This window comes from Balaenoptera physalus (genome assembly GCF_965194825.1).
Source record: "Balaenoptera physalus genome assembly, chromosome: 3".
NCBI lineage: Eukaryota > Metazoa > Chordata > Mammalia > Artiodactyla > Balaenopteridae > Balaenoptera > Balaenoptera physalus.
The window spans coordinates 97,627,562-97,654,160 of NC_138890.1; the positions used below are offsets into that span (position 1 = coordinate 97,627,562).

Here is a 26,599-nt window from a genome sequence, read left to right on the forward strand (position 1 = left end):
ATTAGAATTCAGTAAAGAGAATGAAGTCTGGAATTTTGGTGAGTGCATCTACCAAGACTGTGATGTGATCTTTGGAAAGATGCAAGTATTTTATGAAATCCATGGTGATGGTTTTTCAGAGGGGCTAAGGACTTGGAGTGAATGAAGAAAAGTCTTCCAGGATTTCCCGATTCCAAAGAAGTACATGACTGGGTGGTGCAATAGTGTAGGGCACTGTGTTGGAAGAGGGAGCATGTGAAATTTCTACGAGCAACATTGCAGGAGGACACAATTAAGATTCATGTTTATGTTTCCTCATTTGAAACATGGGGCAAGGTGTTTTTGTCTAGTTTAGGACCTGATCGGGGCTGTGTCTGGCTCACTACCAGACACTTAAAGGTATCATCTCCACTTGTTGTTTCTGCCTAATTATCTCAGTTATTGCCAATTGTGGCCAACTAGTGGACTCACGGTTTGGGCCAGCTTCTCAGTCAGTGCTCTCTTGTGGTCCTCCTGATCTAAGCCATAAGCATGGGCCAGTTTCAGATCACCTGCTGCTAGAAGAACCTTAATTCTACATCCATACTGTCCAAAAGAGATGTGCTAACTTGTTCTATTAGGGTAGGTTAGATACTTCAAACACAGACTAGGAGGTGGCCAGAAACCCTCCCATAATTCCCCAAAGGGGAACTGCCAGGTTATCTTAATAAAATTAACCATTCATCTATGCCTCATTAGCAAGAGAATAAAAATGTTGCTTTTGTAGATTCCATATTTATTTATTAAAAAATATTTATTGAGCACTTACTATGTGTCAGGAAACTTTTTAATAGCTGGGAATGTTTCTGTAAATGTAGCAGATAAAAATCACCACCCTCATCTAGTGTATATGTTAGTAAGATAAGACGGACAGTAAACAAAATAAGCAAAACACAGGAAGGAAATGCCAAAATATCTGAGATTTGCTTTAAAATACAGTAGAAAAAAAAGTAGTTGGAGTATAGGTTAAATAAAATTGGTAAAATATTGATAATTATTGAAGCTTGGTATTGGGAACATGGCATTCATTATACCATTCACACACAATTGTTCATTTGTGATAAATGTTATATAAAAAAGTAAAGCAGAATAGGAGAATGAGTAGTCGGGGTACAACTATAAACAGAGTGGTCAGGGAAGGCCTGCTGAAAGGTGATATGTGAACCAAGATCATAAGGATAGGGTTATACATTTACTCACTGCACTCAGATGTATGACAATGAGGTCTTTGCATTTTCTATAACTTATCTGATCCTCCTTGTGAGACCCTACCATTTTGGGAAGCAAGGAAGAAAAAAATTTAAATTTAATCCAACCCAGGAAAATCTCACCCTAATCTACTTGTTGCCTCTAATGTGTAGGATGGGGCACACTGATAAGGCAATGTAGAGACACAAACTTCTACCATCTATAGTGAATGCAACCTTGTCACTTAATTATAACAGGTCTAAGGCACCCAAGTATATTCTAAGTATGCAAGTCTGTACATTTTTATGTCTAACCCAAGTTTATAATTTTTACTTTCTCATCTTTCTTGGACAACTTCCTTCCCCCTTACCCCCTCAAATGCTCCCTAGTTTTTCCTAGACCACAGGTTTAACAATTCATTTTCTTATTTTATTTTCTTATTAAAATGTCAGTATCAAGAAGAGGGGTTTGATTGCCCAGGCCATCAGGAGTAGGGTCTATACAAGGTAACATCAGTTACAGTCTGTCCTTCTTTTGGTCAAACTCCTGTGCTTATCAACATAAGAATGGAAACAGTCTGCAGCTGCATCATCCTTATCTGTTTTTCTCAATGTCTTGATGACCTTACAATTCTCTCTGAATTCAGGGACTTCATACATTTTGCTTTTTATAACCTACATTACTACAATTCCATTCTCCAATATAAGGTGTTTTCCTTCTGATCAATTCTACTCAACACCAGGAATCTGAACAATCCAGATCCTTCAGATTCTCTCCCTCAGCACTGGCCCCCAACCCCATCATCCCCTCCAGAAGTCGACTTAACCTCTCTCCTTTTTCTGACTCTTTGAATCCTCCCTTTCGAAAAACCCTAGGCAAGTTCTTTTTTTTTTTTAATGTATCATGAATAGTGGATTAAAAAGAAATGAAATTGTAATTTGTAACGGACATAGACTATATCAAAATGCACGGCAAGTAATAAAAGTAAGTTTTTTATGCAAAACTGTTGTTTCTGTAACATATATATACACTGAATATTATACATATATGTGAATTGGGTCATAACACAAAGTTTCCTATTATGGTTAGTGGTGCTTTGAAAGTCTGGTAGCTATCAGGCCTAGCTTTTGATATGTTAAATGCAAGTAAAAAACAGATTGGGAAAACCTTTTCACCCTCCAGGTTTGCAAGACAATTATCTTCCTAGAGAGGTCAGGAAAGTCAGCTTTTGAGTCTAAAGCTCATCTGTGTCTTTTTTGGTATAGCTTCCTTTGTGTAATAGCCTTGGGCTCCTTTTGTGTAAAAAGCCTCAAACCCAGGGGGAGGAAGCCTGCAAAGAAGCACTAAGTTGTATCAGTATAATATTTTAAAATAAAACATCACCCTATTAAACATGCCAATTATAAGTCTTGGGTTTCCATATGGATTTGCAATTGCTTAAGTAAGAAAGGCAGTTTTGGGAATTCCAATGCGGTCCATTGGTTAGGACTCCATGCTGGTTGGGAAACTAAGATCCCACAAGCTGCTCAGCACGGCCGAAAAAAAAAAGGCAGTTTTTCTTAGTGACCCCAAGACATATTTGAGGAGATGAAGCAGTGATGGCTTGCAGATCCCTTAGACAGCTGTGGGAGGAGCTGCTGATACCTGCAGGACAAGCAGTTTCTCCTTTTAAGCCAAGTGGGTATGTATAACTATTGTGGTCAGCATTCCCCTCCCTCATATCTGAGCTTCAACAGATGCACTTATCCCATTAGAATGTAAGGATTTTTGTTGACTGCTCTATCATTAGTAATCAGAATAGCATCTAGCATACAGTGTGGGCTCAAAAAATATTTGTTGAAAAAATTGCTGATTTAAAGTGTATTTTTTGCATACATCTTTTAAAAGACTATGTTCCTAGAATCAACGGTTAGCAGCAAAATATCCATTGTCTCCACACAGGGACTGGGAATTAGGCTTGCCTGGGCTGCAGACCATTGGGCATGAGCATGACTATGGTGACTAAATTACCTGCAAAGGTCCAGGATAGAGAGAGCCAACTCACGGTCCCAAATTCAAGATTTAAGGGCCAGAACTTACACATAAATGCCAAGGTTAGGAAGTAGAAGAGATGGAATGAGGGATCACAATATGTATAAGAAATGGACCAGAACCAGGAAGTGGAGGCCAGAATGGTTTCTGCAAAGACCAATGGGTAGTTTCTTTTATAGCCTACAGGTAAGTGGCGTGGTGAGTAACACTGCTTAAGAGATGCAAGGCTGAAAGAGAAAATGGAGGATGATTAAAGAAATAAGATATGTAGGTATGGTTTGGGGCAATAAAAGAAAAAATAGTGAGGACCTGAATAAAGCAGAGGGAAAAATAGATTTTAGATACTCTTCTGATTAGACTTGGTGACCTGTACAATACAGGGAATATAGCCAAAATTTTATAATAACTACAAATGGAGTAAAACCTTTAAAAATTGTGAATCACTGTATTTGTACATCTGTAACTTACGTAATATCATACAACTGTACTTCAATTAAAAAAAAAACACTTGGTGCCAACTGTTAGTATGATATAAAGGAAGAATAACAATGATTAAGGTAATTTACTTGGGAAACTGGGAAGGTAGTGACTGTAAAAAAGAGATGGAGACTCTGTGAGGGAGCAGTTTTGTTCCTCCATAAACTCAGTACCTTTATGAGTTTAATTTTGAACATGATGAATTTGAAGTGTCTGTAGAAAATTCAAGTTGAGAGGTCAAAAAGGCCTTTGGAAATTTTCATCTAGATCTCAGAAAAAAGGTTAGAGTTGGCCAAAACAATCTTGAGAAGGACGAACAGAGTTGAAGGTATCAGGGTCCCTGACTTTAGACTATACTACAAAGCTATAGTAATCAAGACAATATGGTACTGGCACAAAAACAGAAATATAGATCAATGGAACAGGATAGAAAGCCCAGAGATAAAGCCACTCACATATGGTCAACTAATCTATGACAAAGGAGGCAAGGATATTCAATGGAGAAAAGACAGTCTCTTCAATAAGTGGTGCTGGGAAAACTGGACAGCTACATGTAAAAGAATGAAATTAGAACACACCCTAACACCATATACAAAAATATGCTCAAAATGGGTTAAAGACCTAAATGTAAGACCGGAAACCATAAAAATCCTAGAAGAGAACATAGGCAGACACACTTTGACATATATCATAGCAATATTTTTTTTGACCTGTCTCCTAAGGCAAAGGAAACAAAAGCAAAAATAAATAAATGGGACCTAATTAAACTTAAAAACTTCTGCTCAGCAAAGGAAACCACTGACAAAATGAAGTCAACCTACTGAATGGGAGAAAATACTTGCAAATGATCTGAGTGATAAGGGGTTAACATCCAAAATATATAAACAGCGCATACAACTCAATATCAAAAAAAAAAAAGCCCAATTAAAAAATGGGCAGAAGACTTGATAGACATTTTTCTGAAGAAGATACACAGATGGCCAACAGGTACATGAAAAGGTACCTGAAAAGGTACATGAAAAGGTCAACAGGTACATCAACATCACTAATGATCAGAGAAATGCAAATCAAAACCACAATGAGGTATCACCTCACACCAGTCAGAATTGCCATCATCAAAAAGTCTACAAATAATAAATGCTGGAGAGGGGGTGGAGAAAAGGGAACCCTCCTACACTGTTGGTGGGAATGTAAATTGGTGCAGCCACTATGGAGAACAGTATGGAGGTTCCTTAAAAAACTAAAAATAGAACTATCATATGATCCAGCAATCCCACTACTAGGCATATATCCAGAAAAGACAAAATCTCTCATTTGAAAAGATACATGCACCTCAGTGTTCATAGCAGCACTATTTACAATAGCCAAGACATGGAAGCAACCTAAGTGTCCATCAACTGGATGAATGGATAAAGAAGATGTGGTATGTATATATACATATATAATGGAATATTACTCAGCCATAAAAAATGAAATTTTGCCATTTGCAGCAACATGGACAGACCTAGAGACTATCACACTGAGTGAAGTAAGTCAGACGGAGAAAGATAAATCTTATACGATACCACTTATATGTAGAATTTAAAAAAAGAATACAAATGAATTTGTTTACAGAACAGAAGCAGACTCACAGACATGGAAAACAAATTTGTGTTTACCAAAGGGGGTAGTGGTGGGGGGTGGGATAGGCAGGGAAGGGAGGGATAAATTAAGAGTATGGGATTAATACATGCATACCACTATATATAAAATAGATAAACAACAAGAATTTACTGTAGAGCACAGGGAACTACATTCAGTTTCTTGTAATAGACTATAATGAAAAAGAATCTGAAAATATATATATATGTGTGTGTGTGTGCGTGTGTGTGTGTAACTGAATTGCTTTGCTGTATACCTGAAACTGATACAATATTGTAAATCACCTATACTTCAATTTAAAAAAAAATAAGAGAGTTAGTTAGACAGTTACTAAGGACCCCTCATGTCTAAGAAAGGCAACCACTGTATAAACGATTCATCAGCAATGAGTTTAGATAGCACGAAGCACCTGTTACTGAAGCAAGTGTTTTTAAAGCAGAATTACAGGATTTTGCCTCTGAAATATATATAAGCTATAGAATTCTTGAAAGCAGTCTATGACTGCCCTCTTCTGTTACTTATATGGTGAAGATAACAAACCAAATACACAGTGCTTTATTTTAAACTAACTTATAAGATTCCTACCACCCCTCCTGACAAATACTCATTTACTCAGAAAGGAGAAAATATGTTAAAATACTACATTCATGTGGGTTTGATTGTAAAATTTTACAGTGAATGAGAAAGCCCATGGCTATCATTGCATTAAGAAATTTACCCAAGAAAATAATATGCAACACGTTAGGCATCATGAATTCATGTCATTAAATATGTGTAATACTTACAAAGCATAAAAACGTTTTTATGCCAAAAAAGGAGCAGAGTTGATCTAGTCACAATTTTGCCTCTGAAAAGGCTGCAAAGAAATTTCTATTTTATATATGCTTGCCAAATCTCAAAGTTCAAGGATGTATCCCACGTATCTTTAATGTCTCCTGACAACTAATTGTGCTGTTTAGATATTTGATTTAATATTCCTTCACTTTTATCTTGTGTTATTTATTTGTTTTTTTGTTTTGGTTGTTGCTATCATTTTATTCCAAGCATCAGAAATCAGCATTTTAAAATTGCAATGAATTCTCTTACTTCTACATTCAAAATACAACTATTTTATTCATTCAACAACTTTTAAAAAAATTGAGGTATAACTCACATATCATAAAATTCACTCTCTAAAAGTGTACAATTCAGTGGTTTTTAGCCACAAGGGACAGCAACTATTTATTGAAGGCCTACTATGTACTAGGTTTCTGTTCAATTTGATATTCATGTACTAGAAGTCAGAATTTTCTAATTACAATATGAACATTTCATAGCTATGCAGATAAAACAGGCAATGTTGGAATAATCATTCGTTCCTGACCAGAGATGAATTTAGCCAATGTGAAAAATGGAATAAGCTTCCAAAGTTAAAAACAATACAATGTGCAGAGTCAAGAACTGTTTCCCCTTTGCATAGCCTGGCCTGCTCATGAGCATAGATTAAATCTCTGGTATTAGCTGTACAGATGATGATTTGTCACCAGGTAGAACAGGAGATCACAGAATTTTAGAACTGGGTGATGCCTTAGGGATAATTGATATCCTATATCTCCACTGTACAGATCAGGAAAGCAAAGACCATAAGAGAATTAGTGTTCAGCTCAATTCTTACCTAATGCTTTCAGATTCTTACCTAATGCTTGTTCCTCTAGAATAGTTTGCAAACTATATTTCTCAGGGACCCAGGATTCTTGGAGAAACCTACAGGGCTTCTAGGATGATGGAGGGGTGGCTAAGTAGAAGAGCCTCTGCATCTCTCCCTAACTTACTCTAACAGCTTTGACTTCATAAGATTCTAAGCAAGCTTTTGTTTTAAAATAGCTTCACTGCTAAAAAAAAAAACACGTTTAAAATTTTTGGCATTTGCTAAACTACTCCACAGTGTCCAGGGGAGGTACATACCTAGCACTGCACACACAGTTTAAATAGCCTGCCTAGAAAACTGCTCAACACCACCTAAACACTAAACTGGTTTCTTAGTACATGGTATATGTTTTAGGAATTGCTCCTTTTTCATGCAAGAAGATATTTTAAAATATACTGTCCATGTTTGAAAGCCCCCTGAAGAAAGCATTTTTCATTTACTGACCTCAAGTTCAGGTTCTGAAATTACAGAGAAAAAAAAAGAACAAAAAACCCACACACGGGTAGATGACTATATTTATTAACTGAATGTAAATCTATCCACATTCAAAAATGTATTTCTGACTATAGTTTCTGTTATATTAATCTGAATTGAAAATAGAATAGCATCTTCCCTAGAGTACTTCATTTTTAAAAACAAAGTATTTATAAAGTGTTTGAAGTCAAATTATGCCTAAAGAAATAATAAAGATGCTTTGCTAAAAAGTCTATTCAAATACATATTCTAGTACTAGCATAGTTCTACTACTAGGATAGCAAGTATTTGTTTATTTCCTAAGGCAACTGGCCTTCAAGGAGTATGAAAGGCTGACTTGGCACCTGGAGTACCCAACATGTGTACTAAGTGTCACCAAAATGTGTTGGAGTAAAAAGAGTGGGGTATAGACACTAGATCAAAGCTCTTTGAAAGTCATCTCAATAAATTTACTTCTGTAGAAACTTTAATGCTTTCTTGGGTCACTCACTATATTCTAGGGCTGCCATTACAAAGTGCCACAGACTGGGTGGCTTAGACAAAAGAAATTTATTTTCTCAGCGTCCTGTGATGCTAGAAGCCTGAGATCAGGGTGTCAGCAGGGTAGACTTCTGAAGCCTCTCTCCTAGGCTTGCTGATGGCCGTCTTCTCCCCAACTCTTCACGTGGTCTTGCCTCTGTACCTGTTTCCAAATTTCTTCTTATAAGGACACCAGTTATATTGGAGTAGGGTCTACCCTAATGATCTCATTTTAACTGAATTACCTCTTTAAAGACCTTATCTCCAAATGCAGTCACATTCTGAGGTCCTGGGGGTTATGACTTCAATATATGAATTTTGAGAAGACACAATTCAGTCCACAGTGCTCACCATGCAGCAATAAATGCTGCTGGTAAATGTTTAATAAGCAGCTCTCCAAAAAGAAAATGCCCTGAATTTTAGCATTTACTTATTTCTTTGGCAATAAGTCTCCTATTTCAGCCAATGTCAGGCTACCAATGTGATTCCTCCGAGTGCAGAGTTGGGAAGAGATAGGCGGCAGCACAGCATTTTATAGTATTTCTACCACAGAAATAACGCAGACGTAAAAAACTTAAGAACAGAGGTCAGGAGTCAGCAAACTTTTCTGTATATGGCCAGGTACTAAGTGTTTTCGATTTGCTCAACTCAGTGTCGTAGCAAGAAAGCAGCCATAAACAATATGTAAATAGATGGGCATGGCTATGTTCCAATGAAACTTCAGTTTGCAGTTGGCCTTTGCCCAGTGATAAGAAGTTGGGGACATCTAGCATTCTCATTGTTTCTTCAGCAGCTTTCAACCAGCCTTCATGAAGGTCCATTCTCCCGATCAAGTTCTCCTGCTTCAGTTGCTGGTACCCCCTGAACCTTCTCAGGCTAGATCAATAGGGCAGCCATGAAAGTGCACTTTGTAGGTCTCCCTTCAAGATATAACTTTGCCATTCAGCTGCCATGAATGCTAATAAGCTAACTGCCTCCATCTGCAGCAATTTTAAGATATGCTACAGACTTCCAGTTGAGGCCATCTCTTCCCTAGCAGCCCATAGCCAATGACTGAGCATGTGATGGTACTAGGGTCGAGCCATTTCTGCCCACTGTAGGATTTCCATGACAGGCAATATTTGCTCCAGAGCTCCACATTGTGTTGACTGAGCTTTTGTCATATCTGTAGCACAATCTGAAGATTTTCCCCATTCCTGCCTTCTCCCTCTTTTTCTTTTTTACAGTAGACTTCTTGCACTCCTAACTTCATGTCATCTTCTGCTTCTTGGAACACCCAGAGTGACACAGTGGGTAAAAGGAGTAGTCCAGGAAAGCAGGCAGTAAGATAGGGGTTGGGCTAGATCAGAACTGTCCCACTATGAACTTCATTCCATATGGTGTTTGGGGCACAGATAGTCCCTGGCAGAATGTGGTGGCCTGACCACACCAGTTATGACTTGGAAGATCATTCTGATATGGAGGAATGCCCTGGCTGGGGAAAAATGCAGGCAGTTTAAAACTTTGTGTATGTGTATGGAACAATGGATACAGGCTATTATTGGCTAGCCATTATTAACTTGCATTGAGGCCTACAGGAAGTTAATAAAAAACCTGAAAGCAGTTTACAAACAAGTGAAAACTCATTGCCAGATGGCTTCTTTAGTAGCTTCCAAAGAAGGCCTTATCTCTGGAAAAACAGAAACTTGAACACCAAACTCAGAACTTAATCGTCAAGATGCTTTAAAAGGTCATTAAAGCCAAGGATAGATAACTTGTTGGAAAACTTGGTACCCTGACACACAGAATGGGGACAGCTGGGTGGATGCCCCCAAAGATTCTGGGTCCTGAGACTCCTCTGAACACTTGGAGCCTGCAGAGGTCACCCACCTTTCTTATTAAAAGCTAGCACTCCCCCTAAGCAGAAAAGCCACTGCAGTGAGTGCTTCTGAGCAAGATAACAGAAGGCCTCTCAAAAAACTACCTCACCTCCTCTCAGGGCTGCCACACCAACACCTAGTGGCAAATCACAGCATAACCCACATGGGAATGTGCTAGGTCTGATCTATACCCCAAAGAAGCTGCAAGAATTAGTCAGCATATACTGGCAGGAAACAGGGGAGTATTTGGGACTGGATTTTGAGGGTGCTTGATCAAGAGAGCTAGAAGGTGAGACTGGATAAGGGTGAACTTACTGAGTTAGAGGCATTTTTGGAATATGGGATTTAATACCCTGACACTAGGGGATGGTGCCAACTTCCTGTTAGGATGGTTCCTAAAAGTCTGCACAAAGTAATAGTCTGTGCTGAGATGCTGAAATGCTTGAATTGCAGACAGTGGAGAGTGGGATTAAAAAGCTCAGAGAAGTGGGCAGGCTGGACTGAATATGTTATGGGAGGCCAGAAGCCCACAGGGAAGATTATGTTCCATGGGAGGGGCCAGAGGGTACACCCTTCACCAAGGTCATCAGGAGTGCCCTGCTAAGAGAGATAACTACCCTAAGAAGCTCAGTGACAGCTCACCTCTGAGGGTCAAGGCTCACAGTAGGAGATGCTATCACAGGCTTGCTGTATTAAATTGCAATGGAAATGATGGGGCCTAGAAGCATAGTAGATCCAAGAGGCAGAACTTAATGCCAAAAATCAGGACAGTCACAATTATCATAATGACTAGCAAAACTGCACTGACAGTTAAGGGAGCTTGACCTGGAACTAGTTGAGATGTTTTATAGAACCCAGTGTTACGAGGAGAAAAACAGATGGGCAGGCAACAAGAGTACTGCCTACCATTTATAAGCAAAGAAAGCAAGAGTGGATGAGGAGACTGAGGGTAGTTACTACAATAAGAGAATGTCATGATCTCTTGCCCAGTTCCCAGATCTGAGCCAACGTTCAGACCCAGAACGTGCTGACTATAGAAGTGGCCAGGTCCTGGAGGAAAGTACCCCAAAACACTACGGCAAGTGTATATTGTAATGATTCTTCTAGTCCTTCCCTAAAGGCATCTAGGCCATTTTCTCAGGTGACTGCAGACAGAGAAACAGGGAATATCCAGACAGTTCATGGAAAATCAGACACAGGGTCTGAGCTGACATTGATACTTAGAGATCTGGAGTATCATCATCTTGGCCTCCCCATTAAGGGTAGAAACATTCAGAGGGCCAGGTAATAAATGTAGTCCTGGCTAAATCCTGGCTCACAGTGGGTACTGGGTCCATGGAAACAGCTAGTGGTCATTTCCTCAGTCCCTGAAGGTTACAATTCTGATTGACACACTTGGCAGTTGGAGTAATCCCCACACTGGGTTTTAGCTCCTGAAGTAAGAGTTATCATAGTGGGGAAGGCCAAGCAGAAGTCTGGGAAACTTATACCCAGCCCACTACAGACAAAATAAACCAAAAGCAACACATCGTATTTTAGGTGAGGATGGTGGAGATCAGTGCCACTCTTAAAAACCACAAGGGTCGTCTGTGATGGTTAATTTTATGTGTCAACTTGAGTGGGTCACAGGGTGCCAAATATTTGGTTTAACATTCTGGGTGTGTTTATGAGGGTGTTTCTGAATGAGATTAACATGTGAATTATTTGACTGAGCAAAATGCCCTCCCTAGTGTGGGTGAGCCTTATGCAATCTGTTGAAGGCCTGAATAGAGCAAAAAGGCTGAGTAAGGGAGAATTTGCTCTCTCTGGCAGACTGTCTTTGAACTGGGACATCAGTCTTCTCCTGCCTTCAGACTCAGACTCAAACTAGAACTTACACCATCAGCGTTCCTGGTTCTCAGGTCTTGGGACTTGGACTGGAACTATACCATGGGCTCTCCTGGGTCTCCAGCTTGTCAACTGCAGATCTTGGGACACCTCAGTCTATACAATTGCATGAGCCAATTCCTTACAATAAATCTCTATTTATAGATATCCTATTGTTTCTGTTTCTCTGGAGATTCCTGACTAATATGGTCCCTAGCATATCTCTATTTGTTTTTAATAAATTTATTTATTTTTGGCTACGTTGGGTCTTTGTTGCTGTGCGCGGGCTTTCTCTAGTTGCGGCGAGTGGAGCTACTCTTCGTTGCGGTGCACGGGCTTCTCATTGCGGTGGCTTCACTTGTTGCAGAGCATGGGCTCTAGGCGCACGGGCTTCAGTAGTTGTGGCTCGCGGGCTCTAGAGCTCAGGCTCAGTAGTTGTGGTGCACGGGCTTTGTTGCTCCGCGGCATGTGGGATCTTCCTGGACCAGGGCTCTCAAACCCGTGTCCCCTGCATTGGCAGGCGGATTCTTAACCACTGTGCCAGCAGGAAGTCCCTATCACATCTCTATTTAATTCATCTGTCTGTCTCCTACAAAAACTGGATGAATCCTGGAGAATGACCATAGACAACAGCAAGCCCAACCAAGTAGCAGCCCTAATTGTAGGTGGCAGCCTTGAATTGTCTCTTTACTCAAGCATATTAACATGGCTTCAGGTATACAGTATGTGAAAAAGCAAACTGAGCACAGAACGTTCTGAATGTTTATGCTATTTTCCTGTTTTTGTTTTTTGTTGTTGTTTGTTTTTACAGTTGTTTCATCCACACCTCACTTATCTGAATATTTTTAGTCAGTTGCCTTTGGTTTTTAAAAAGCATTCCACAAAAATTCATGGAAAGAACCGTTTGCCTTCTTAGTTCATCAGTTTACATAATTTTTTTCAATTACATAATTGCAATAACAAGTAGCAACAATAGGCTTAAGAACAAAAACATAATCTCTTAAAATACACAATTCAACTTATAGGAGTAGAAATGTATGTGGTACTAGAGCAGTTTGCCACCTGTACGCATTTAAAATTCAGCATTCCAGTGACAGCAGTGTGTTTTACAGATGGAAAGGAGAGGATCTGTTACTCATTCCAAGGAGTTAGAGTAGATTTAAAGATTAAGTGGAGCTCAGTTATGAGTGTGTTTACATTCAGAAAGGACATGATTCTCATCTCTTTCTCCCTCCCCCCATGTGTGTGGGAGGAGCATGGAGAATAGTGGTAGGGGAATGTACTTTTGCTCTTTTTCAATGCTAAAAAGATCTGATATTATCATTTGCCTGCTTCCAAACCACCATCAGTCCCCAATGCCTTCAAGAAAAATAAACTCCTTAAAAGTAGTGTATCAGGCCCTTCACCGGCTCAGACTCCCTATTATTTGTCATATTTCTACCTCATGCCATTTCCCCCCCACCAACCTCCCTGTCATGCCAAACCAGAGATCATGCTTTTTCACTTACTCACGATTTTGCTGCTCAGTCTAGAATGACTTTTTTCCTTCTTTTTAGGGTGACTACATAATTTACTGTCCAAACTGGTACACATTTGAGAATGAAAGGGGACATTAATCAGATGGGACAATGAGAAAACAGGTATGAACTGGGGTAGCCCTATGCAGACAGGTCTATGGTTCCCCTACTCATTATGGGCCCACCAATTGCTTCATTAATGTGATCTCAGTGCCTAACACTCAGCTTGTGCTCCAAAAAGCTTAGTTGAAATTGATTATATATTCTATGACCTTCTCCTATTGCTGTTTTTATTTCCCTCTCCAACCTTGTTCACCACTAATACATACAGAAATTTTGTGTGAATGACAAAATGTGCCCTTTCTTCCTGGAAGCAAAATCCAGACTACACAATGTGTGGACACAGGCTGGATTTCAGCCACTGCTTTCCCCTCATGTGGACACTTCTGTGTGTACTGAAAAAAATTACTCAATGTGTCTCCAACTATTTAGACTGTATAAAAATTAAGTGGTTGTGGAAGATACTGAAACACTCCACTAAAATATATGTCAGATGACATTTGAAATCTGGATGAGAAAAGACACAAAGTGAATTTGTAGTAGTAGGAGGAAAGTATCAAACATTATCTGAAATTTTATGCAGAGTGAACACGAGAGCACTGTGAACATCTACTGGGGAGTAATAAATTTGCTTTACATAGAAAAAGTATTTTACAAGAGGAACATGGGCCATAATATTATGTAGGGAAAGTGTATTATCAATATCACCTTAAGAAAAAGAAAAGCTGATATTCTTACCAATCAGAAACAGGCTATGATAACCATATATATAAAATGTCCATTTCATTTTAAGAAATCCGTCTTAATAAACAAGCATTCAGTACTTTTTCAGTTGTTCAACACTTTCGCAGCATAGTGCATACATTTAAAGATATTGGCCATCAGGCACTTAAACAAAGACATCTTCAAACTTCTTATCCTTTTTACATCTAGAACACCAAATATTTTAATCTTTAAACTGCCTTTATTAAAATAGTAATTAAAGGGAATTCCCTGGTGGTCCAGTGGTTAGGACTCCACGCTTTCACTGCTGAGGGCCTGGGTTCAATCCCTAGTTCCCTGACTAGATCCCACAAGCCACGCGGCAGGACCAAAAAAAAAAAAAAAAAGTAATTAAAGAAATAATTTTTTAAATGGACTCAATTTAAAATTCTAAATTTCATTAGGTTCTTTTTGAAACATCTAAATAATTAAGGTACATGTTTAAGAAATCAAATAGCTTTGTAAGGCGAACAAGGAAAAAGAACAGCCTGGGGCTCATCTCCCTTCCCTCCATCTCTTGGCCCTGTTTCCAAGAAGAAAACACTTCAACTATTTAAAGCTATTTCTTCTGTTAACAAGCTCCACTTTTCTAAATAGTGCATACTAACATATATACATATAATTTACAAATTTTAAATATCTCTTGACTTGTTAGGAGAGAGTTGGATTTTGTCAGTTAGGATGCCTCAATTTCTAGTAATCCCAATCCCACCTGGTTTAAGAAATTAAGAAATGCACTGATTTCCACAATTAGAAGCCCAGAGTTTGCAATGAACCTGAGTCAGCTTCATTCAGTGGCTCTGGCTCCAGTTCTCTGTCATTTCCTCAGTTCTATTCTCCTCCAGGTGACGTCCCATCCTTAGACTGCTTCTCCTGTGGGGGCAAAGACCTATAACAGCTCCTGGTTTCACACTGACACACCCAAAATCCAGAGGAAGAAAGAGGTTCATTCTCTGATCTTTCACATTTGAATACGAAAATCTTTTTCTGAATTCCTAGACAGCTTTATACTACAAACTGGGTCACAGCTCATTCCTGAATCATCCCCTATGGCCTAAGGAATGTCATGAATTTTTTGGCTTACACCTGCCCACCTATAAATTTATTAGAGTGGCACAGGGTATTGGATTACATGAATCAATTAGGATTAATCAGGCACACTTCTAAAGCTGAAGTACATGGCCACTATGCAGGGGGTAAAGGTGGAAGGGATGTTGAATGGCAATGCTGACTTCCACTGTGGGCATCTAGCACTCACACACCCCTCCCACCCCAACCACACTGAGAGAATTACATCATCATATTTATCTAAAACAGTAACAGTGTTAACTTTATGATGACCGTGGAAAAGATGGCCATAGGGTACTAGGATTTTATTTCCTTTCTGTAGAACTTTTACACTTTACCTGTAACCTTTTAATTGTTTTTTTAAAAAAAATCCTACAAAATTTACTTTCCACATATCCTTTACTTTTCCAAATGTTTCACTGTAGCAGTCTATCAGGGAGCTTACCTTCTTGGTAAGAAGGGGAGAAAGCAATAGGCAAGTAAGACAAGTAAAATGAAGTCATTGTAAATCATGATCATTACTATGAAAAAAACAAAGTAACTAAAAAAGTCACTGAGGAAGCCCCCCCTTTAGAGTATGTTGTTTAGAAGACCTCTGTAAGGAAGTGACATCTGGCCTGAGACCCAAAAGATAACGAATAGCCTCCATGAGAAGAGCTGAAAGAAGCATTCCACGCCTAGAAACAACCAAAGCGAAAGCCCGTGAATGGAAGACAATTTGGCAGGCATGAGGATAGAAAGGAGGCCAAGTAGCTGCAACATAATGAGTAGGGGGGAGAATGATGGGGGTAAGACTTTGGAGAGCCAGACTGAAGTGAGATCATGCAGGCTCTTGGAAGACCATGGAAAGAAGTTTGGCTTTTTCTGAAAGGTTGTTAAACAGTAGAGTGATATGATTTGTTTTATGTTTTTAAAAGACCCCTCTGGTTTCTATATTGAGAGTGGATGGAAGGTAGGGGGCAGGGTTAGGCAGAAATGGAAGTATGAAAAACAAGCAGGGTACTACCGCCACTCTCTTCCTCATAGCAATTCTACTGGACTGTACTTTTTGTCCTATAAACGTAGTTTTTGAAAAAGGGGTTTTTTTAACGTCTTTATTGGAGTATATTGCTTTACAATGGTTAGTTTCTGCTTTATAACAAAGTGAATCAGCTATACATATACATATATCCCCATATCTCCTCCCTCTTGCGTCTCCCTCCCACCCTCCCTATCCCACCCCTCTAGGTGGTCACAAAGCACGGAGCTGATCTCCCTGTGCTATGTGGCTGCTTCCCACTAGCTATCTATTTTACGTTTGGTAGTATATATAAGTCCATGCCACTCTCTCACTTCGTCCTAGCTTACCCTTCCCCCTCCCCATGTCCTCAAGTCCATTCTCTACATCTGCGTCTTTATTCCCGTCCTGCCCCTAGGTTCTTCAGAACTTTTTTTTTTTTTTTAGATTCCATATATATGTGTTAGCATACAGTATTTGTTTTTCTTTCTGACTTACTTCACTCTGTATGACAGTCTCTAGGTCCATCCACCTCACTACAAATAACTCAATTTCGTTTCTTTTTAAGGCTGAGTAACATTCCATTGTATGTATGTGTCACATCTTTATCCATTCATCTGTCGATGGACACTTACGTTGCTTCCATGTCCTGGCTATTGTAAACAGAGCTGCAATGAACATTGTGCTACATGACTCTTTTTGAATTATGGTTTTGAACAGTTTTGAAAATGCCTAATCAACTTTATTTAATAATGTACTGTCACTTTAAATTAAATGTTAATTTTAACTATGAAGACCCATAGGACGTCAAACTTAAACAAGGTACTCACACTTATTTTTCCTTCCGTTCAAATATGTCTATTTGTCTTGGCTAATTATTTCAGATGAATCATGTAGGCTCACTTCCTCTGAAAGTTTTGCTAGTGATACATATCAATTGATAGTTTCATGTAATTTTTACCTACATTTCTCTAATTAAAGTGATATTAACTGAACAGAGGAAAAAATCGGTGATCCATAGTTACAAATAATATTAAGAAACCATAGAACCAAATTGATTTCTATTTTTTTTAAAAAATAAAGCTTCTATGCTTTATTATAACTGTTATACCAAGTCTCCAAATACTTCAAATTTCAGGTTGAAAAATTAAAATCCATGGATAATTTAAAACATGAAAAGAGAGAAACTTCTAGCTAAATAAGCATTCTTACTTCCTGAAATTTGTCTTAATGCAAAAATTAGTATAAATGCAAACAAACAATTTTTAAAAATTAGTATGTGAGTGCTCATGCTACTGAAATCACATTAGATTCCTTGCTGTTCCATAAACATAATAAGCCCACTCTAGCCTATGGCTTTCTCTCACTCTTCTACATGGTGGAATGCCTCTGCCCCTGCCTTTGCCCCTGCCCCTGAAATATATCTGCAAGTCTCTCTTCTTTACTTTATTCAGGTGTTGGCTCACATATCTATTACCTTTTCAGGGAAGCTCTCTGTGATTCTGTTTAAAATACCATCCCCATCTCTCTCTCTATATATATATATGTGTATATATATATGTATATATACACACACACATATATGATTTTTTTCTTCATAGCACTTACCACTATTAGGTATAACATATGTTTATTTTCTGGCTCCCCTCACAGGAATATAAGCCCCAAACAATGCAGGGACTATTTTTGGTTGTTGTTGATTGCTGTATCTCGAACACTTAAAACAAAAACAGAATACACAGATGTTCAACACATAGTTGTTGAATAATATTGTGTCCTTTTCAAATTAAGACCTATATTCTTAACATTAACTGAGTCTAGGCTGTCTTAAACTCATAATGATTCAACTGTATCCTTTTCAAGTGAAGACCTTCTTTGCTCCTGTATTATGAATCTCAGGGTTAGGATCCGGGGCCACTATTCTCCTTTCTCCAAGAATATATGCTCCCTTGAAGCTAATGTTATCAGCTCTACCACTGATCAGTCCTCTGTAGCTGTCCATTCTAGTTACTCTCTTATTTATTATCAACTTTAGTTCCTGGTTTACTATCATATTTTCCCTTTCCAAGACTATATACAGTCATTCCCAGTGACTTTCAAAAATATATGTAGGGCTTCCCTGGTGGCGCAGTGGTTGAGAATCTGCCTGCCAATGCAGGGGACACGGGTTCGAGCCCTGGTCTGGGAAGATCCCACATGCCGCAGAGCAACTGGGCCCGTGAGCCACAACTACTGAGCCTGCGTGTCTGGAGCCTGTGCTCCGCAACAAGAGAGGCCGCGATAGTGAGAGGCCTGCGCACGGCGATGAAGAGTGGCCCCCGCCTGCCACAACTAGAGAAAGCCCTCGCACAGAAACGAAGACCCAACACAGCCATAAATAAATAAATAAATAAATAAATTAAAAAAAAAAAATATATGTAGATGGCCCATCCAACAGCACAGTCTCTTTTTTTAAAAAATTTATTTATTTATTATTTTTGGCTGCACTGGGTCTTCGTTGCTGCGTGTGGGCTTTCTCTAGTTGCGGTGAGCAGGCTTCTCATTGAGGTGGCTTCTCTTGTTGCGGAGCACAGGCTCTAGGCTTCAGTAGTTGTGGCTCTCAGGCTTCAGCAGTTGTGGCACACAGGCTTAGTTGCTCCACGGCATGTGGGATCTTCCCGGACCAGGGCTTGAACCCGTGTCCCCTGCATTGGCAGGTGGATTCTTAACCACTGCACCACCAGGGAAGCCCTTAATTCTTTTCTGTTTCACTGTTTTTTAGTTTTTGTTTTTTCGGTTTGGCTGTTTATCCCTAGCACTTCTTTTTGGTTCTTTCTTAGGTTTTCCATCTCTCTGCTTACATTACCGATGTGTTCTTCCATGATGTCTACTTTATCCATTAGAGCCTTTAGGACACTAATTGTTTTAAATTCCTAGTCTGATAATTCCAATATTCTTGCCATGTCTGGGTCTGATGCTTTCTCTTTCTCTTCAAATTATGTTTTTTGCCTCTTGGTAATTTTTTTATTGACAGCTAAATACGTTGTATCAGGTAAAAGAAACTGTTTGAAATGTCTTCAGCAATGCGGCAGTGATGTGCGGGGGCAGAGGAAGCATTCTCTAGTCCTATGATTAGGTCTCAGTCTTTTAGTGAGCCTATGCCTATGGACTGTGTACTTCACAAGTGTTCCTCAGTTTTCTTTCTGCCCTCTTAGGTGGGACAGGATGGCTAGAGTGGGCTGGAGTTGGGTACTTCCCTTCCCCTAGGTCAGTTAGGCTCTGATAATATCCCAGCAGATTGGGCTCTGGCTAACTAGCTTCCCCTGAGAGCAGGTTTTCTTTAGAACAGAGTGCTCTTAGATATTTCAAAATGGGTCCTTTTCCCTTCCTCCTGCTGGAAGCCCAAGAAGATTTTTTGTCAGATATTTACTGTGGGAACCTAGTCAAGCTCCTGGAGGTAAACCTTAACGATTTTGTCTTCCCTACCCGCCCATGACTGAGTCCCCTGAAGTTTTTAACTCTTAGAGTTGTCTGCACTGGGCTTCCAGCAATTCATAATTACAGTTCAGATTTTCTTACCCTGGACTGGTTCCCACAGTGGTTTATGCTCACCTCTGCTTAGGTGAACTGTGACTCCCAATATTCTCCTGTCTCTCCAATCTTGGGGACAGAGGTTTGTCCTGTGTCCTCCCCCCTCTTACGGATCCAAAAAGAGTTGTTGATTTTTCACTCAGTTAGGATGGAGTGGAAACTTGTAAGCTCCTTACACGCAGAACCAGAAAAAACTTAATTCTCTAACTTCATCACCTCCAAAGACTATTACACAACCTAAACTCATATCTTAGACTAACCCCAGACGACGTAAGCCCTGATAACTGCACTACCTGTGAAATATCAATTCTGGGCATCTTATTCAGTCCACCATCTCACTTTAGGTTGGCAATAAGTGTTTGGCCTCTTAGAGATGTCCAGTCCATTGACCCCCACCTCCCACCTTCACCCCACTACTTTTTAATTATCTGTATTTACTCCCAGGTTTACCCAGCTTGAATTTCATGGTTCATCATTATATTCATTCCTTTTTAAGCACAATCAACTGCCTTGGCTCCCATCTCTCTCTGTTGAACTTACTTAACAAAATCCCAGATCTGCTTGAACTCAGTTTGGTTCCTTGTGCAGAGAACCAAGCAACTTAATAAAGAAACAATACAATTACCTGACTGATTTTTTTTGAAATTCATGACCACAGACTGCAAATGAACACTCAAGACAACCTGGCAGTCCTACTATGCTTCCCTAGGAAGTTCGTGTTCACATTCTCTGAGGTAAAAATGTCATATTTTTTTCCTGTTAGGTCAAACTCTTTCACTCTACCCATTTTCAGCTGGTGATCCTACTCCATAATTCATTGTGAATACAGAAACCATCAGAGAGGATTTACTTCAATTTCATTCCAACAAATATTCACACCTCTCTGCATCTGTACTCACCTTCTCAGCCTCTTTTCGGTAAAAAATTGAAAGAGTGTCATTTTTCCTATCATGGTCAATTCTAACTCTTAACACCTATAGTTTCTTTTCTTCTCAGTATTTTGCTTCTTCAGTTATTCCGTTTGTCTACTGCACTTCATCAAATTTTCATTCTCTGCTTATTATTCATGCATCATACATTAGTTATTATTCTGCCCACATACATTAGTATTTTCTACTTAAAAAAAAATCCTCTGACTTCCTCCATCTATCACTACACCTCTCTGACCTTTTCACAGCAAAGCTTACACATAAACACATTTACACACATATATACAATTTTTATAAGAAAATGATATTGAATATTTGTAACAAAAAATAGCATTCTGTCCCCCACCCCTCTCCACTCCCAACTATCTTCAGCATTTCTAGCTCTGATATGTCTCCACATTTCCAAATGTTTGTATTGCTTTTTATCAATTAACATATTTAGATACTAATGAATGGTAAGTGAGGACCTCAACTCAAATGTTACTTTAACATCCCCAATTTATCTTGATTCCATCTTGTCTACATCTCTAAAGCTACTCCTCTAATCCTAACAGGCCATTATACACTAAAGTAGGTCCCTAAGTGGAGAGCTAGAGAGTGGAGAGCCACTCTTGCTACTACTACCATCCATTTTCTACACAGCAGCTAGAACAATCTTATGGAAGGCAAATCAGATTATGCAATTCTCTGGTGTAAAAACTTCCAATGGCATCCTGCTGTGTTTGGAATTAAACCCCAAATGCTTTCCATAGCCCTCAAGGCTCTAGATCAAAGGAGGTTCCTTGGCCATCTCTTCAATCTCATGTCAACCCAGCTTCCCCCCTGCTATGCTTCAGCTGTATTTGTCGCCTTCAGTTCTTCACACGTGACAAACCCTTTCTTACCTTAGGGTCTTTGCACTTGTTCTCCTTCCTACTCTTCTTGTGGTTCTTGCCACAGTAGGCTCTACTTCACTCTACCAGTTATAGCTCAAAGAGGCCTCCTCTGACCACCCCACTGCTCTTCCCATCTGAGTATGTCTCTCTTTACTCTCTCTGACATTACACTATCTATCTCTCCTTTATAGAGTCCATCCCAGCTTGTAAGCTTATTTCCTCATTCATCTCTCTCTTCTCCTCCTTCCCCAAACTAGAATGTCAATTCCAAGTAAGAAAAACCCTTGTCCATCTTTACACTATTTTGAATGTAACTAGCCCTAGGATAGGTATATAAAACCCATACAAGAAATACTTGGATTAATTCTGCAATCTGTGGACTAAATATAAATTTAACTAGTTTGCTAAAGTATGTATTGTACCCAGCAGGAGTGGGATAGTAAATAATGGCCCTTGAAATCTCATAAGGCATGAGTTAACTGAACAACTTCCTAGTCAGTTATTAGAAAATCTGTCTATATCCAGTTTGGATTCTCTTGTACAGAGTCCTCCAGGGCCACTCTTGACAAGGGACACTAAGGTTCTTCATTTCAGGAAAGGATACCCACTTCGAGCTGGTGCAGATTCTTTTGTACTGGAAAACAGGAGGTGCTTGAGGGGTTGAGATAGTCTGTGGTCTGAGTCTACTTTGGGGTTTTACGGCATGCAACTGCTCTACTGTGGAGGAGAGCCTGCTAATTTTCTTTTAGGCAGATTCCTTTTCCATTTAGCTAATGCTGAAGACTTTAGTGGGTCTGGTTTCTCCTTGTCAATCTGGACTTGTTTCTTAGCAACAGTTGAGACTCTGTCCATCCCCGTTGCTCTCTGCTTTAGCCTCAAAGCAAACAACAGAAAAAGTAGGCAAGGCAGTTTGCAGTTTGCCATTTAGTAATATTCCCAGACACATACTGCATTGCAATCCTAGTGGCTATTGATAGACAATGTGAAGGATCATCACACTTTTGTGAAGCATGAGAGGGGATGGGAAGTGGAAAATGTTTTGGAAGGAGCTGAGGAATTAGAGTCCTTAATATCATTTGTTCTTCCTTGACAGTCCTATTCTTATTACTAAAATTCCACTTTCTGGTATTCAATGTCAAAACTTTAGTGTGAGAAACAGGTGGCCAAAAAAAAAAAAATTATGTTGCCATTCAATGAGCCCTTTGAGTAATCTCTTGATCTAGCTGTATATTCTCAGCCCAAAGGCAAATTGGCTTCCAATAATTGCTAAATCAAATTCGCTAAATTTGGCACAACCCGTTCCAATCTACTTTCACCTAGGAACTCTGTTTAGAATTCCTCTCTTTTCCAACATACTTTTCAAAACTCCACACATAGAAACCAACGCACTCAATATTTTTTATATTTGGCTACCAAGATCTCTAGGCCCTACCTCAGTGACTACATTAGTCTGAGTTCTGAGACAAGATTGGAGAAAGCCTGGGTAAAGATTCACTATTGCACAACAGAAGCTAACAGGTTCCCATCTTAAGGTAGGAAAGTCTTTATTGCCGGCAGCCCCATCTCGATTCAGTCAGTTTTAGTTTCTCTGAGCTTTGTTATTTGCATTCCAATTCATAGTCAAACTAGAGCAGGACACTTTCAGTTGCAATTGGCTGATCCACTTAGGCAAAGACATGAAATTTTATTATAAGGATAAATTATGATAAATAATTCAAAGATAGGGAGCAGACTACCCTTCTCAAGGGACTGAGCTCAGGAACTGGAAAGCTATCAGGAACCAAGGCAGCTATTATACATGTGTCTGATATGTCAGCACTTCATGAAAACACAGACTGGATTCAAACTGCCCAGGTTTTATTTTAGCTTCCAAAAAAAAAAGAGAAAGAAAAAAAAAATATTTTAGCTTCAGCGCTTCAGCACTTTTTAGTCAAGCTTCTCAGTTTCCTTACCTGTAGAGATAACAGTACCAACCTCATAGAGTTATGACATTTGTAACACTGAGTGATACAGTAAGTAATCTGAGATTATTCTTGTTTTTGCAACACAACTCTGACTCTCCATGTGCTGCTTCCAAACAAAGTACCCTGGCCTAACTTTATGTTTCTCAGGAAAAGATCAGCTGTCTGATGAACTTTACAATTTTAAATTCTCAAAACAATCTGATTGGTCCAGATAGGGTTCAGTTGTTCATCCTGGCTAAAGCTAGGATAGTGTTCCTATGAAACCTTTCGCAAACCTAAATGAGGTAAAACAAAGAAGCAATTACCTTAGGACACATCTCGCTAATGGATGCACAAAATAAATGGAGATAAAGCACTGATGCTCACAGACACAGTTCAAAGCATGATGGCTTGATGCTGAGAGGCTGAGTGTAGTTCCCAGGGAAGGAGCTTGGAAGTGCCACTCTTGCTGCTCAGGGCGCATGCCACCTCTGTTACAACGGCTCACTGCAAAACAAATGCTGAATGCTATTTTCGCTTTTCGTCTTATTATTTTGTAAAAGCAAAAATCCTCTTCGGATTTCTTTTGTTTAGTGAAAACAGGTACTAAGGTATGTTTTTCATAAAAGTGAAGTGGCATAAAGTGAACTTTTGAAAAGGGGATACCTATACATATATAGCTGCTGAGGCCCACCCTAAATGTCTCTGGATATTTCTCAGTGGTGGGGGATCATGAATCAAAGCTGAATTTTTTTTTAAGAATTTTTTTATACTCCTCCCAACTCACTGATCTTCTGTTCTTCCATAATCACAAACATAAGGTCCCAATTTAAGGACTTGCCCAAAGTCATATGGTAATAATGGATGAAGGTGTGGTTCAAAACTAGGTCAGACTCCAAATCCAAAATTTACTTTCACTATACAATGCACTAGAGTTGTTTTTATCTGTTGAGAACATGTTAGGTAGCCAACCCTTTATTTAACCAAGTACTTAAGATACAAGATTTCAAGTAGTTCAAAATTAGGTTTCCTGATTTTTTTTCATAACTTTTAATTTTTAAAAATTGGGGTACGGCATGTGTAAAGTTCACAAAATTTAAATGTTCAGATTGATGAACTTTTTCATATGTATGCATTCATATAACAACCAATGAGATCAAGATCCAAAACATTTTCCATCATTTCATAAGGCTCCCTTGTGCCCCTTCTAAGTCAATACCCATGCCCAGAGAGGTAACTACTATCTTGACTTCTTTCATCATGAATTAGTTTTTTTCTTGAATTTCATATAAATGGAATAATACTGGGTTGTCCAAAAAGTTTGTTCGAGTTTTTCCGTTACATCTTATGGAAAAACCCAAACAAACTATTTGGTCTACCCAATACAATATGAATTGGTTTTTGTCTATTTCACTCAACAAATACCTATGAGATCCATCCATATTATTGTGTGTAGCAGTTTATTCATTTTTATTGCTGGGTAATATTCCATTGTAAGAATATATTTTACTTTGTTCCTATTTTAGGCCATAATGAATCAAACTACTATGGATATTTGTATACAAGACTTTTAGAAGACACCTGCACTCATTTTCTTGGATATACACTCACGAGAGAAACTGAATTACAGGCCTAAATTCAGCTGTAATGGATACTGTCTATCAGTTTCCCAAAGTGACTGCAATCAATGTATACCCCCGCCAGCAATAAGAGTTTCAGTTGCACTATATTTTTTAAACTAGGAAAATAATGTAATCAGTCTATTGTGCTAGTCACACTTCGTAGTTCTACAAATTTATTTTATTTGAGGCTCTTTTGTTGCTGGTTATAAGCAAGGCTAAGTTGTTAGGTGGGGCTACGTTGTTAGGTAGATCCTCATTCATTAGCACTCTTACTAAACTGTAAGCCCCACCTGTTAAGACTTTACTAAAAAATACTATTTAGCTTGCCATCCTATTTTATAGCAGGGTTTCTCAACAATGACATTATTGTCATTTTGGGCCAGATAATTCTTTGATGTGGGGGGTTGTCCAGTGCATTGTAGTATCTTCAGCAGTATCCCTGGCCTTTACCCACTGTATGTCAGCAGCTCCAACCCCCTTTCCCATTCATTGTAACTACCAAAAATGTTTCCATATTTTGTCAAATGTCCCGAGAGGCAAAAACTCCCCGTTAATAACCACCATTTTCAAAATAAGTGACCTGGCCTCTCTCTACTTCATCTAAACTAAATGTTGAGTCAATGCAGTGTTAACATGATGATGTCCATAGTTTTTAAACGTCAGTGGCACATTAGAATCATCATTTAAAAAGCTTTTAAAGAATGCATATGCCCAGGCCCCTTCTCAGAACAATGGAATGGAATCCCTTGAAGTAGGGCTTCAGCATTTTTATCGTGAAGTTCCTCAGGTATTTCTAAATTTTGGCACAGTTCAGAACTACTTTCTTAACAGATTACTTTTCCCATGAATATATGCTTTAAAATAGATTTCTACCAACAACTTTTCAAACATTAGTAGAGCATGAGGCATGTATTTGGGGAGTAGAAGGCTCACAGAAACCCTCAAATCACAGCAATTAAGTGGCCACCTATAGTCCATAACTATAAACAGTGGTTATCTAGTGTTCAGTTCCTGATTGAAAAAAAAAATTCTATTTTTTCCCCAAATCACTTTGAAATGTTCATGTATTTTCTTTTTGAATGATTATTATGTGGTAATCCTTCCAGCTAATTCTTGTAGCTAACTCATATATTCACTCTCTCTCTCATAATGACATTTTCCATTGTCTTTCAAACACTCTAAATCTTTCACCTAAACAAAAATCCACAAAAGCCAGCAAAAAAAAAAAAAAAAAAAAAAAAATTCATATTCTCTCCCAAGTCAAAGTCAAATCACCTAAATGAGAAATTTAGACTCAGATTCCACTTTTTCATTTATCACGTTCTACTCCAGTCTGGCTTCTAGCCCTATTATTCCAACAAAATAGTTCTTGCTAAGGTAACTGATGACCGTCATGTTATTAAATCCAGTGGCTATTATTCAGGCCTTATTTCACCATAGAACTGGACACTATTCACCACTCCTTCCTTGAAGCACTCAGACCTTTGTCCTCTATT

At 38.9% G+C, this 26,599-nt stretch overlaps 1 long non-coding RNA gene across 2 annotated transcripts in view; it reads right to left on the minus strand.

Annotated features, from left to right (window-relative positions):
• Window positions 1-26,599, minus strand: part of LOC309659007 — a 120,770-nt gene that overhangs the window by 89,269 nt on the left and 4,902 nt on the right. The window lies entirely within an intron of this gene.